Source organism: Eschrichtius robustus, chromosome 9, assembly GCF_028021215.1.
Source record: "Eschrichtius robustus isolate mEscRob2 chromosome 9, mEscRob2.pri, whole genome shotgun sequence".
Lineage (NCBI taxonomy): Eukaryota > Metazoa > Chordata > Mammalia > Artiodactyla > Eschrichtiidae > Eschrichtius > Eschrichtius robustus.
This window is the reverse complement of record NC_090832.1, coordinates 62691540-62707640: the sequence shown is the minus strand read 5'-3', so window position 1 is coordinate 62707640 and position 16101 is coordinate 62691540.

Below are 16101 nucleotides of genomic sequence, written 5' to 3'. Positions count from 1 at the left end.
CAGAAAGAAGCCAAAGGAATATCTCTAAACGTCTATTTTATGTACCTTCTCATACTTTTCCATGTCACCATAGAACAGCAGTACTACTTGATGAAAGTTTTATTTTATTATAAAATGATAAAATGAATTTTAAATTTATTTCAAAGGCTGCATCCAGGAGCCAGCTAAATATGCTCATGGGTCTGCTCCAACCATGGTGTTATTACTGTTAATTGACAGGCCCTATTGTACAACACTGAATTTGGAACTGAAAATTCTCTGTCTTTGGATAGCTATAATTTAATCAAACTTGCTTTAGCGCTCTTATTATTTCATAATGAAATATAAAATATCTTACAAGCAAATACCTCTCTTCCAGAAATTGAAGAGAGGAAAGAATTCACAGGCCAAAGAGTAACAATCAGTACAAACACAATTACCTTCTCACATAGGAGATAAATCAACTCTCCTTTTTTCTTCTTATCCAATATCAGAGCAGCACAATCTTTTCTCCAAACTTTTTCAAGTACCTACAATTCTTATCTTTATACTAAAGCAAAACAAGAGGATAAGCAACCTTTGGATGTAGAAACACTAAAGATATTGATGTGTCTTCTGAGAAAAACTAAGTTTCAGGAAGCATATAATTATAGATCTTAAACCTAAAGACAGAAGACGTCTTATATCTGAAAGCAATATGAAAATTTACAACTAGTAGTACCCCAGGTGAAGATTTCTTCTCTCTCCAGCCTTCCTGTACTAATTGAAATGATGGAAGACACCAGGGTGTTAGTCAAACAATCATCTCATACAAAGTGCTAAAGCATCACTTGAAGATGGCTAGTCACGATGGATCCAGGCTTGCATAACTCATCTGCAGGAATGCTTTGAAGATATCACAGCCGTGCTAGATAAAAGATATTCTGTGGCTGAGATATAGTTAATATTTTAGGGGAAAAAAAAGTACATTTGATATGGTTTTACATGAGATAAAGGTAAAAGAAGCATTGAACATGGGATAAAGAGCACTGAAGGAAAAATTAGTTTTAGAGACAACTACAAAGAGAAGCCTTCAAAAGAAACATTTATGTTAGGAAAAAAAAGTGTTGAAGCTGGGCAGCACATGTGAAATTAACTGAAGGCCGGTCCTTCATTAAAAACCATTTTTAATCTACCACATACCTCACGAAGCTAATGATAACTAGAATTCTTTCTAACCGCTTCTCCTAGTGGACTAATCGATCACTGAGCTAGAAATGTGAGAAGGTAAGTTCTAGTCACAATTACAAATGACCTTGAGCAATTCACCACTGTAGGTCTCAGAATCTTACCTGGAGAAAGAGAAATTCGGGCTAGATAGAGCACCCAATCCCTCCTATTTCCAAAATTATTTCCTTCTAAGAGCTCCATAGAATTCTTGGGAGTTTGTAGGATAGACGCTAATCAACAACTCCCACCAAATCCAAATAATCAAAACACAAATAAACCATCATCAAACAAGTCCCATCATTGAGGTGGATGAAGTATGAGTTCTCTGTAGTGCGTCAAAAGCAGACTCAGAAAAAATAAAATAAAAAAGCAGACTCAGAATGCTAGCTTTTTCAAATTTTACCATTTTGCCTTTAGTAAAAATTACATGGCATAATCAGTTGAGCTATGGCAATGTGCTATGAAGGCTCTTTATTCCTGGGTTCCTGATACCTTCATTGACCCTATGAGAACAGTGAAATATTTCAAAGCTCAGAGTAGCCTTGGGGAAGCTCAGGTTGTAACAATTTTGTATTGCTTAAGATCTAGATTGCTCTAGGTACATATTTTGCAATAGGGTTGAAAAGACGTTTAAATATGAAAAAAAATCAAATAAGTACTCCTACAGTGGTATAAATAAATGAAAATTTAAACAAATCAAATGTCTTTATTCTGACTCAACACATCCCACAAATCCTGACAAAATGTTCTCCAACTGCTTTTGTGTGACTGGCTTAAAACTTGGGCTGTTAGATTTTGAACCACTTGAATGAATAGACTGCTTTCATTATGTAATTCCCTAACATCATCTTACACAGTCAGTACTCCATGCATTTTTGCTAAACTGAATTTAATTCTTCTACCACCGACAGAGTGCATTTGTTTTAATGAGCAACATGATTACTAATTTAGATGACATGCAACCGGGTTCAAGATAGACAAAAAAGACTCTATTGGAAACCACAGTGGAACATTTTGGGTATAAAATGGAAATATTGACTTAAAATTTATCCCACCATGCCTTACAACCCAAAATGGGCAAATTTTTTTAATGCCTAAAACAAATGTCTTCTCAGTATAACCCTTCTTGAAAAAGTACTCTTATTTTACTAAGTTGCTGAAATTTGATTGCCTCAAATCAGGTCTATGTTATCAACATCAAGCATAACTCAACTATTCACAATCCTCAGCAGAGCCAAGAATAAACCTTATTGAAATATAGACATTGCTAGACAAAAATGCAGCTGTAAGTTCCATAGAAAGCAAACCTTTCTTTGCCTGAATTTTTGATAATTATATTTCTAGAGCAAAAGATAATCTCTGCCAACCTAGACCTTGATTCTTTTAGGAGGGATAAGAAATAATCCAGTAATAACCTCAACATAGGAGAAAAAATGGTGTAAACTAGAGACTTTCAGGTAAAGCACCATGAGAATTCAAAAGAAGTGATCAGGGATCAAGAAGTCATTGTAAAAGCAAAAACAAAAACCATTGAATCAAGTAAAGAGCGATGCACCTAATATACTTATGTATACACTGTTAGAGGGCATATTCATTGTTATATATTAAAATCTGTATTTCCTTATGCCAAACAAAATCTGAATTAAAGATGTTGCAGTTCTTTATTAAAAGAAGTCATTGTATAGAAAGTAGCATTTTTGATAGGCTGGACTATCAAAGTGTGAGAATTGGGGGGTGGGGAGTTGAATCCAGCATTCCAAGTAGAGACAGCAATGTGAGGAAAAGCCTGGGGTGGGGGAGGTGTGACGCACTTACTGAGAAGAGTGCTTGTTTCACCCAAGTGTGTCAAAGAGAACAGTGGGCAATAATGCACCAGATGATGGAGCTCTTTGGATACCTGTCATAGCCTGTGATCATCGGCCTTGGACAGGCATGGAGGATTTTGAGAAGGGGAATGACAGCACAAGAGCTGTTCTTTGGGGATTTATTCTGGCAGCCGTGTCTAGGATGGATTGAAGGGGTTGGTACTAGCTCAACAGCTCAGAGTAGCACCTAATCCACGAGCCACTGAAAATTGACCTGTACTCCACCTGCAGCACACAAAAGAAGGACCACCTACCTCTTTCCAGAATACTCCAGATACATGATCAGTTAAAACCTTTCTGTACTTGAGAATATAACTTTCTGTCATACGTTGGAGCATGTAATTCCCTAGGATTGGGGTAAAAGGCAAGATAACACTTGAACAGCTCCCACTTTGTTCCTGTTTTAAATTTTGAAGTTTTATAATAGTAAGGTACTTAATTCATCTTGAGATTTGAGCTGTGCCACTGATACCAGCTTTCTAATGACCTTATCTTTATCAATGTGGCTACAGAAAGGAAAAGTTTGATTCCATAATTTAGATTTGCAGATATCACGTAGAACACTAATTGATATTTTGGATATATGATTTTCAAAGTCAGCAGACTTGGTAACAACAAGAAAACGTTTTAACCTAAAGTCATTTGAAGGCTGAAATAGTTGTTAAATTTAGACTCTAAAGGAAAGTGAGGAGAGCCCTGCTTCCTTGAGGCTTAACTGCTTTGAATAAACTTGATAGTGAGTTATCCTTGGGGTAACTTCTACTTCAGATGAGCCTCATTCCATGGGTCTCGTCATAGAGTAGATATAATAGAAATTTGGGACTTTTTCCCCCAAATATATTACCCTGTCTGAAGGAGATAATCTCATTTTAACAGAGAGAAAAGAAAATCTATCAAAGAGAATGAGAGAAATTATACTTTTCTTTCTTGTCTTTGCTTCCTAAGGCGAAGTGAAATTGTTTGCCTGTTATCAGATCAAATGTAGACAAACTTTAAGGGGACTAGTCTTCTGAAAGACTTTATTAGGTAAAGGCATCAATCTTGCCTTCCTGTTTGCTTCAGGGCACTGAAAATGGCCTCGGAGCACATCTATATGCTAGTTCTCTTGTCAAAGTTATGCAGAACAAAACTCCCCTAAATTCTCAAGAGACCTGTTATACAAAGCAATGAACAGAGTCTTGTTATATACAGATTCACTATCTTCATCAATCATGAGCTTTGAGTTCCAACCAGGAGATTTTGGACCTAGGGAGTAATTTATCCTTTTGCTTTCTCCAGGAAGCAACCAAAGATATAAAAGGAGTTACATAATTGAGACATAACTGTGAGCTTTGAAACTATTTTTAATCACCAGAGCCAGCTTCTTATAAAAAAAAAAAAAAGAAAGGATTGCTCAAGCTTCATAATTGGAGATAGAAAACAATGACAATCTTGAAAAATACAAGCAACGAATTAGAGAGAGGAAGTTGAGAAGCATTCAAAAAGAGATCAAAGGGCACTCTTATTCACAGGTCCACATTATGCCAAAGCCTGTTGAAAAATTATTAGATATATTTATTGACATTGAAACCGTTCCCATCTTGACTTAGGGTGAGATCAGTAAAATGTTTTGAGAAATCACAGGGAAAGAGCCTGTATTTTAAAGCCTGGTGCCACCCAGGATTCTCTGTTTGGATACTGGCCCTTCAATGGGTCACCCTCTTCCTCTGTCATGGTTTTAACAATTACACACCGTGTATGCGGGTGACACCCAAGTCTATACATTCAGCTCAGGTCTGATCCCTGAAGCTCAGATTTGAATAGTGAGAACTAAAAAATTTGCCTGCCACATCAGTAACCAAAGGATGGTGCAGCCATCAAGCCATCACATTACAGCTGCCTGGAGGGTGAGCCCTGAGGGAACTTGGGATGGAGACTAGACTAACGGGCTGCCCACTGCCAAACCCATCTAGCAATCAGCGCTGCAGCCACTCCTGACGGTGCACCCTGAGGAGACTCAGGATGGGAAAACATAGGATACTGTCCCCAGATAGTTGAGGTGCATATCAAAGGAATGATTTCAGTGAGCCCAGACTTGCATCTTCCCATACATAGAAAAGCACTAAATTCCTTAACTTGAGATATCTGGTTTTCTTTTGTTAACAATAATCTTTTGATGTTCCAACTACCTGGTCTTTTGTTGCAAATACTCCTATATATCCTGGCTCCCCCCGCTTGCCTCTTCAGAACAGTTTCTCAGCATTATGTGAGATGCTGTGTCCCGGGCTTGAGTCCTCAGATTTGTCCACCGAATAAAACATAACTCTCAACTTTTAGGTTGTGCATTTTTTTCAGTCGACAGTAGTGACCTAGATATGCACATGGATGTCCTTGTCTTCCACACACTCCGTCTCCACTCCTGGTACTCCTCACATTAATTTCTAAGTGCTTATTTCACTGCCCGTCTCTCTCACTGGACCAGAGCCCTAGGAGGGCTGGAGCTACATCTCATTTTTTAATCTTTAAATGTCCTGAGACAATATGATCTCCAGCCACTGCCATTGAAGATGCAGGGGCTGCATTAGGACTTATCTATGTGCCTGTCTACTTAAGGTCACAGCACCGTGAGTCACTCTGTATGGTCTTCTTAGACTATGATTTGCTGTGTGACTTTGTCTATGAATATTCTGCCAAGTACAAATAATTTAATATTACTGCCCATTCAGTTGATAGAGTTGTAAATGGGGAATTATTGCCTTTCAGAAGAATGTTGCTAAAAATGCATTCAAAGCCATACCTGAAGAGAATAGTATAAAAAGTGTTTTCATTCCCACATGTGTGGTTCAGTGAAAGCTGAACTTTGCCTCACAGAGGACAGGCAAAGTGCAGGTGGGTACCTTCTGGGTAAACTGTAGAAATCTAGTTAGGAAGAATGCTAAATGAACACAGAAATCTGTATATAATAGAGAGGGCATTAATTCTTCTCATTTATAAAGAAAGTAGAGTGCCTTAAAACAAGCCCATCATTTCTTTCCCATCTATTACTTGGTTATCCAACGGGGGCACTCACAAAAGTATTTAACTATATTATATATTTAAAAGTTGCTAAGAAAGTAGATCTTAAAAGTTCTCACCATACAAAAAGAATTGCAACTATATGAGGTGATGGATGAGTCAACTAACTTTATTTGGCAATCATTTTGTAATATACATGTATATATCAAATCGTTACATTGTACGCCTTAAATGTATACAGTGTTATATGTCAATTAAATCTCAGTAAAGCTGGGGGGAACGTATTTAATTGTGGCAAGTAATTGGTAGGATAAATTTTTAAGAATCCAAATTCTGTAAAGAAATACATGTAAATAATTTTTGAAGAGCATCAAATCAGACCATCTCGATTCCTCTCAACTCACCCGGCATGTCCTTTGTGCCCTCTCAGAGCCCACTGCTTCATTTCTCCCTGCCTGCTCCCTAAAATCACAAAAGGACATTGAATGTTGACTGATGCCTTGCGTTAATCCATATTTGGGGGATACTAGAAAAAACTGGTGTAGTATTATTTTTTATAAGTGTGTAGGATTCCCTATAAGTAGATAATGTGAGAGAGAGTGATGAATACTTTTCAAATACCTTCCTAAGTATGAAATTGAGAAATATCCTGAAAAGTCAGAGAAGTCAGACTGAATTAAGCTAAGAAAATACAGAGTCATATGATTTTCACTAGAAAGTTGTCCTTATCCTGATAATGACCAGCACATTGCAGGTCTCTACAAAGGTCTTCACTCAGACAAGACAAAAATAGTAACTTGTAAATGAGAGTATGGGAAATGCTGCCTGCCTCCTGAGGTCTCTCACTTATTGCCATGTCTTGAATTTCATTTTTCCAGTTTCTTTATAGTTTTCAGTTATGAATGCTAGAATCACTGCTGTCGTTTTAAAATTATGTATAATGTCTTTATGTCTATGTGCCATAGAATTTATTTCCTCCCCGTTTTAGAAAACTTCCTTTTGCTAGTAATGACCAGGAGCCAAGCTCAATCTGGAAAGGGAATGATTGAATTCTTAATTTTCCTGGAGGAGAAGTTCCTACATTTGTCTTTCATTTCTGGCTTTGATTATCAAACTCTATATTTCTACCTCATTAACCTTATTTCAGGACTTGTTGTCAATATGAATAGTGGGAGAAAGGGGAATAAAGGCTTTCAATCCAATGGTTAATCTTGTTTGACACGATATTTACTTCCATATACTAATAGGTACTTTATATTACTCTGTAAGTCATAATTATAAATAGCTTAAAGTACTTTACAAGTCATCCATCCTGGAGTTGGATATTGGCAAAAATAAAAGAAGTACAAGGGCACAGAGTAGTGAAATAATTTTCCCAAACAATGACCCACTGTTAATCCTGAATTTTTAGTTCTGGTTCTCTTACTGGTGCATATAGCCACAATTATCTAGCCAAGTTTTATTTTTAAAAACTATAGTTTTTCTTGGATTGCAACAGGGATAAAAAAGAAAATGAACAACACTTAGGTTGTTAGTTGGAAATTATAAGGTATATTAGTAAAGACGGTTTTGGTTGCAAATCACAGAATGCGCATCTTAAGCTCTCTTAAAAAGTAAAAGTATTAGTTTACATAATTTAAGAATCAAGAGGTGGGGGGCTTTGGGTACAATCTGATTAAGTCTAACTCAGTTTTTTTTTACAATTCTGTCAGCTCTTTTTTCTTCTACCATAAACTTCATTCTTAGACTAACTTTTCTCATGGTAGCAAAATGAATACTGCAGTTGCAAACATTACTTCCACCCACCATATTGTTCAGAAAGAAAGAGAATGTCTCTTTTCCCAGTAGCCAAAAATGCTGGGCTTCATCCTGCTTGGACCAAATTAGTTCATGTGTCCATTTCTGAATCAATCACTGTAACTGAACTAGTTATGTGTACACAGCTTAGAAAATAGGAGTTGGCATTAGTTTAGACTTCATGGAAATTGTCCCATGGGGTGGGGTCAGTCCTCCAAAATGCTTGCCTGCAATGCAATGAGGAGTCCATGACAGTCTCAGTACTTACCCACACTTGCTTAACGTGCCTATAGGCTCTTTTTTAATCACGAAAGTGTCCTCTCTATTGTATAGAAAAATTGCCCACAATCAGCAGAGCAAAGGATCTCTCAATTCTATAGCAGTTGAGGTTCACTTTCCTATAGCACCTGCCTTTTCTTGAATGTTCTTAGCAAGCTTAAAAGGATTTTAAAACCTTATTTCTAGATTTCTTTGAAATCTAGAATGTTACTAATTAGAAGTTAGGAGGGAGAAAAAGACTTAGGATCACATGATTTACTGTAAAAGGTTTTTCTTTCTTCTGGGGGAGAAGGTGTTACTGGCTGTATTGTGTCCACCCCAAATTCATATGTTGAAGTCCCAACCCCCAGTACCTCACATAGAACCTTATTTGGAATTAAAGTCTTTAAAGAGGTATTAAGTTAAAGTGAGGTCATTAGGGTGGGGCTCTAATCCAATATGATTAGTGTCCTTATAGGAGGAGACATTAGGGGCACACACAAAGGAACAACCATGTGAAGAGGCAGCAGAGGGTGGACGTCTGCAAGCTAAGGAGAGGGGCCTCAGAAGAACCCAACCCTCCTGGCACTTATTCTTGGACTTCCAGTCTCTAGAATTGTGAGAAAATTAATCTCTGTTGGTTAAGCCACCAAGTCTATGGCATTTTGTTGTGGCAACTCTAGCAAACTAATATAGGAGGGTTGTTTGCTTTCTGTATCTGATTGTTAAAGCAATTAATTTCCAGTTTTGTTGCTTAATATGCCTTTGTTAGGTTCAGTCTAACCATTTCTGGTCTAGGACTTTCTCCTGAAGCTGGCTATCCTTTTTTATACAGCTGGAGACTATAAAACCAAGCTGTCTCTTCCCTCCTTTTAATTTAGTGTTTTGTGGTTGCAGTCAGGGGAGCTAATTTCACGGAAGGAAGTAATTACTTTGCTGCTGTTCAAGAGATACTTCTCATCCTTGGTGAGGTGGATGTATTTCTCTTCACCAATGGAGTATATAATGCTGCCAGAAAGTTTTTAAGGTTTTGCCTTGGTCCAGGACTGGTAATTTTCCTTCCAACCTGCAAATACTTTGAGAATCAGATCTATGAGTTAGCATACCTACCACTATGATCTCTTTCTAATTTTGTTGTTATTAGCTCACCTTTTCTCTTAAGTACTATATCTTTTCATTTCATCTCACCATAAGCTCAGTTCTTATACAATAGAAATGAAATATCTCCTTTTTACAGTGCACTGCGATTTGGATCTTAAATTGTGACTGACTATATCTAAAGAACTGAAGTATAATATGTTTCCATAAAATTATGGGCAGGAAATGCTAGTTTGAAATGTTCTTTTTTCCTTCAGTTTCCATTAAGTTGGGTTGGCTTGTTGTTAAAGAAAAGAGAGAGAAAAATTAAAGGCAAAGCTTCCACCTAGAACCTTGTCCCCAAAGGAACTGATGTAACTATACCTAGCCCTAGAGAAAACATGACTAGCTATGAAGGCTAAGCAAGATCTGGTTATTTCTATTCATTCTCTGATTCTATATAATATTACCAATTACATTCACCTTAATTTCCTTATGGAATTGTGAAATGTGTGTGACAGTTCTTCTGCCTATAGTAACTCAGTAGTCTATTACCAAAATCACTGAAAATATCTCAGAGGAGGGCCTTGAGCTCCTCAAAATTTGTTAAATAGATGTTAAATAAGGTAAAATGAAAAGATGTTTGGGTCTTTTTATAATTTTTCTATTATTCTGATGAATTTCTTTTTGTGTTATTTTCTTAGAAGGGATAACTTAATAACTACTTGGGGACTGTGCCCTGAATCAGACGGAACAATATTCTTAGATTTGGGTGGGTTTATGTTAGTTGTTTTTTAAAAATTCTAGTTTAGAATTTGTTCTAGACAAATGATGACATTTAAAAATCATTCAAGATTTTAATAACTCTTTAAATGAAACAAAAATGATGTAGAAGGATTTAAACATTTAGACTTCATAAATGCCAATGATGACTGTAGAGCCAATTCAACTAATGATTTCAAAATATTACATAAACTATTTTTATATACATATTTTCCAAAACAGGAAATGAATCCACTTGTTAGTGAGAACTACTCAGTCCTGTAATTATAACTTGAATCAATACCATATTAATATAGAGCAACCTTGCCTTGCATTTTTTCTCTTTTGATAATCCAAAGATTGCTTGTCTTCAAATTTACTACTGTCTTCTCTTTAGAGACAAGCTCATTAAAGAAATATAGAGATTTTTCCATAATGGTATGATGCAGATGAAGGGATTGTATTTATAGCAAATATGATTTCCACAGATATTTATTTTTCTCTCTAAATCTGAAACTTCATTTATATCAATTACGCTATCCAGTCTTTAAGTATCAATTTATGACCTGACGAGAGAGTTATTAACATCTCTCAGGTGGAAACCATTTGCAACAAGGCAAAAGAGATTGCTCTCAAATTCCTTAATGACTCCTTCTGTGACTCTAAGGACCAGACACGCATTAACTGGACCTCAGACGAGGAACTTGCTCTGTTCTTTGATTATCAAATATTCTGGGGAGATTTAAAGTATCTCTAACCAGGTCTGGTGTTTCCACGACAATATTTGCTGGCTCATCACCCTAAGTGTCCCTGACTTTATTCTACCACTAACAACTAAACTTCAGGTTCTCACTCCTTTTTCCTACATAGGCTTGAATCCTTTGTACTTTGTACTTTAGCATCATTTGTTAAATTTATTTTTAAGCACTTGTTCATAGAATATCTGCTGCATCCTTGGCTTTGCACTCTGAGTGATGATGTACTAACCATGAAGTTGAGCCAAAAGGAAAAAAAAAATAAAAGCAACTCTTCTCTAGAATCCCCTTCCAAAAATCATAGAATGGAATAGGACATGAGCAATTAGAGTATAAGTTATTAAGATGGGTTCTATCAGACCTAATACATTGGTAGAACTATTTGTCTGTAAGGTGTTTTAAACATATATAATTTGTAGAAATGTCTCCCCAGATTGGCTTTTATAACTAGGCTAAATACACTGACTAAATCTTTTTGACTTGTTCTTTTTCACTCATATAAAATCTTCCCATGACATTTCAAATTACTCTGTGCTTTAAACTGTCTTCTACCAGAACCAGAATTCAAGTTCCAGTCATCTTTCTGTCATCTCAATCCCCAAGCATAGTACTTTAATTTAGGGCTTAATAGGAAGCCACTATCTGTTGAATGAATGACTGGGTGAATCAAGCATTACAGTTTCATAAATGAGTCTTGCATCAACAGGATTCCAAACACATCTATTATTGGCTTTAGAAGTAATGGATAGTCTTGGTGAATTGCATCACTAACTCATGCTTTCTTGATGATAAAGTTAAACGTATACTTTTTGTTACTGCCTTCGCTACATTTTACAGTTCTACTTGATATTACTGATTATTCCTTGGATATATATTTTCACTGGTTTAAATGTATATGATTTTAAAAAAGACAAAATTGAATTAGGGGAAAATCATATAACATTAGAGAAGGGTAGAAGAATCATAGGGATACTCTTAGTTACCTAGAGATAAAAGATCTGTTTAGTTTTTTATCCATACAGGCTTTCTGACTTATCTTTTAAAAATAATGGCATACTGTGTTTCCAACTTAAAAGATGGGTCAAGCTTAAAATGATGCAGGTAGCATTAATTTAGTTTTTGGCACATTGGATTAAAATTGGAAATTCTGAAATTTGTGTCAATGATGAGATTGTGTCTCTACGAAGTGTTGGGAGTGGGGAAGGAACTTTGAATAAGATTATGGATTGTGCAATCCTTGCAGCAGCTAATTATTTGTCTAATGAAAGATATACAGTTATGCTATCTGGGTTTGCAGAATAAATAGCTTTAATTTCTATCACTGACTGTTTCTAGTTGAATAACAAAAGCATTGTTCACTGATTTGGGTAATAGTCACTGGATCAACCCAGTGAAATAATTTGTCACTGTAGTTGGAATAATGTATATGAAAGCTTTCAAAATGTATAAAATGCTATAAACTTTTAAGGCATTATTTATTAGATCACTCATATGTAATGGTAAAAATTTGTCCAACTTGATGATTCACTGAATTGTCCCAAATCAGTCAAAAATGTGGGAAAGACAACCTAATAATGTATGTTGATGATTTTTAATAATTTTATCATCATAGATAGTTAGCTCTTAATTATTTATGGAAATGGGCTTTGGTGGTAGCATGGGAAAATGAAAATGCAGATCTATCTATAAATACATTTGTATTACAAATATCATCCTTTTCCATGGCAAAAATGACTACATTTGGATTTTTCTCTAGTATTGCTTATTATTTACTTAATGTGATAGAAATAATAATAATAAGGTGATGATGATCGTGTGTGTGTGTGTATGTGTGTGAGAAAGGGACAGAAAGAGAGGGAAGGAAGGGAGGAAGGAAGGAAGGGAAGAAAGAAAGGGAAGGAAAGGGAAGGGAGGAAGCAAGGAAAAGAAAGAAAGAAAAGGAAGTAAAGAAAAACTGAATATTAATGTTTCCAAATTAGGTTTGTAGAAATTGTAATCACTGGATAACTTCCATCTACTTCTACAGAGTAAATTAAGATGGATATATTCCTTCAGTAAAGGAAAATCTGGATCAGTTTAATTTTGTGACACCAGAATAGAAACCACAATTGGCACGAGAAAGATCAAGCTCAAGGAAGAGGTTTTATAGCTATAGCTATATAGATATAGATAGATATGGATATGAATATACAGATATAGATACAGATATAGAAGATATAGATACACACATGGACAGATTGGATTTAACTTATTCGGAAAGAGTAGTAAATAGTTTCAGTACTGGAGGTGACTACGTTAATGTGGACATGAATACTGTGGACCATACAAGTATTTGTAGGATCTAGAGACAACTTCACATACTTAGCTATACAATGAATTCACATTTTCTGTTAAATAAAAACCACATTGTGTAGACAAAAAAAAAAAAAAGCTAGAGCAGTACCTGTAACTTCTGTATTACAGTGAATGCCAGATATCTCTAAGAAAGTGCCTCTAGTCCTCTATGCCTTTTATCATGGGAAATGAAGGAGAGGTGTTCACCATTCCAAGAATTTGTGCTAGCAGTTTTTTTTTAGTTCTTTTCTCCAAATAGAGTGTACCCTTTAACATATCAAATGAGTTTTTAATTTCAGACAGTGTGTATTCAGTTTTAGAATGTTCATTTAGTTTTCTTCCAACTGTTGAAATTCTGCATCTTTTAATCCAGTTTGTCCATTTTAAACCATAAAAATGACCATCCCTTTGACACCCAAGAAGACAACGAGATTCGCCAAGCTTTTCTTAACACTTGAATTTAAACAGAATCCCAGGTACAAGCAACATTTGAAGACTGTCACTTTAATGTTCTATATTTTTATATGTTGTCTGCATAATGTGTTACATTTCTCATTGAGTCTCTTTTGTAATAAAATTGTATATTCTCAGTAACATCCAGATCTACAGGCTGAACAATGAGGTCATACAGCAAGGCAGGGAAATATCACAAAGTACTAGCACTGTTTCCTCCAAGCAAGCTCACCAGTTGATGCAGCAAAAGAGTGGACTTGCCAGATTGAAATAGTAAGAGCATTCTACTGACAGAATCTTTTATTTGGAACACAAATAGCCGGCAATACCAATTAGAAAACAATGTCTTTATCTTTCAAAGCATTTGCTTGTATCCACTACACCTCCGGTAAAATATGCCAAAAATCCAGGATGAGGAAATATTTTCAATCAATAAATGGATCTTTTGAAGGCAAATAAAAATATTAGCGTGTTCAAGAAATCAACCAAGTCCTTCTGCTTAACCTTACAACAACTGATTTGCAAATCTTTGCTGGGTAGAATGTTTAAAGATTTTTTTTTTTTCCAGACTGGATTATCTGGCATTATACTACTCTTCAGGGACACTATTTAGAAATGAATTCTATCTAAGAAGCCCTAATATCATTCTGTAGTATCTTGATTTGCTGATGGTTTCTTTGCAAGTACACCCAACAATCTAAAGGAAGTCTCAATGTAAAGTACAAAAGCCATTAAGACCCAGCAGAATAGGCTCAGAGTTACTTGGTTATTAAAATCTTGGGCAAAAATTGTGACAGTATACAAAAATGAGGGTACCTTTTGATCTGCTCAGCAGGAAAGAAGGGCTGTAAACCTGTGGCATCTCTGGAGGGTTGGCTGGGCTTTGCTGCCAGTGTAGGCTCCCGGGTGTCAGGGGAACAGGCTGGGTGCTTGATAAATGGCAGTGTCTCTGGTTCACTTAGCCTGAGAATCAGTCACCAGAGCCGCCTTCAGCATGCCCTTCCAAAGACAGTGATGTTCTCTGAGGCAAGTCAAGTGTTAGGACGTAGTTTGCTTACTTCACCAAATATTTTCAGGATCACTTAGGTACTGCAGAACTTTGAGTCTCAGATTCTGCAATTCCCCTGACGATTCTGGGGTTTTTCAGGGCAGTTTGCTCTACTGCATAAGTTTTCAACTTTTCTCATGCCTCCTCCCAGCTCTTCAGAGTGTGTGCTGCCAGTTCTTTCTTGTAGTTGTACCTGTTAGTGAGGGCCAAATGCCGCAATTTCTTTATTTTTCCCTGTTCCTTATTATCTTATGACTCCATTCTCTCTTAGTTCACTGAGTGGCTTGGCGTTTCAGTCACAACCACTCACTAAAAATATCCCTTTTCTTTTTATTTGGGAAATTGTTCACTGATATCATATTGTGAGTATTATGTAGGTCATCTGCTCTTCTACATTTCGTGATTTATAATGTTTTTTATCACTCCCCCACCCACGTGACTCTCCCTCTGACTCTGATGCCACTCTGCGTATGTGTGATTATTCAGAAGATGCACTCCATATATCTGAAGTATTACCACATATAAAATATGATTTGAGCAGGAAGAATGTATATAATGTTTGTGCATAATCTACTATAGGCACAGCTATAGGCAGTTTTGGGTAGAAAGTATTTTTAGAAGCTTGCAAAAATGATTGCCCTTAGAAATAAAGATGTATTGCTTCAAACTTCCAGAAGATGCCAATGCTGCCATGTTGTCACTATTTGTTATCTCTAAATATGATTCAATGATATTTACCAGTAGATAGCGATAATCATCAGAATGATACATAGTAATAGATGTCCTCATCTAATCCTGGAGAATGTTTCAGTTTTCTCATAATCAGTGCTTCTAAAACTTTAACCTGCATACAAATCACCTGGGTGTTTTGCAAAAGATGAAAATTCTGATTCAGTAGGTCTGGAGATTTTGGATATCTAACAAGCCCCAAAGCAAAGCAATGCTGCTGGTCCAAAGACCACTTTTTGAGTAGCAGGAGACTATTATTACTTTAAACAGTATCTTTTAGCTTAAGAATAATAAAAATAAAAGATTGTATTTTACCTTCATTTATTCCTTCTTCGACACTCTTCCTTTCCTTATGTAGATATGAGTTTCTAACATAGTCATTCTTCATAACCTTGAAAGCACTCTATTCACATATCTTGAAGGGCAGTTCTGCTGGCAAAGAATTCCCTTAGTTTTAGTTTGTCTGAGAAAGTCTTTATTTCTCCATCACTTTAAAAAATAATTTCTCAGGATTTAGAATTCTAGAATGGTGGGGGTTTTTTTTCAATAGTAAATATTTCACTTCACTCTCTTCATGCTTATATGGTTTTTGGTAAAAAGTCCACTATAATTATTATCTCTGTTTCTTTATAGGTAAAATATTTTTTTACCCCCTCTGGCTTCTCTCAAGATTTTTATCTCTGTCTTTGGTTTTCTGCAGTTTGAAAACTATATGCCAGGTGTAAAATTTTTGTTATTTATCCTACTTAGTGTTCTCCAAACTTCCGTGATCTGTGTTTTGGTTTCTGTCATTAATTTTGTAAAATTCTTGACCTTTAATATTTCAGTTAATTATGCAGCT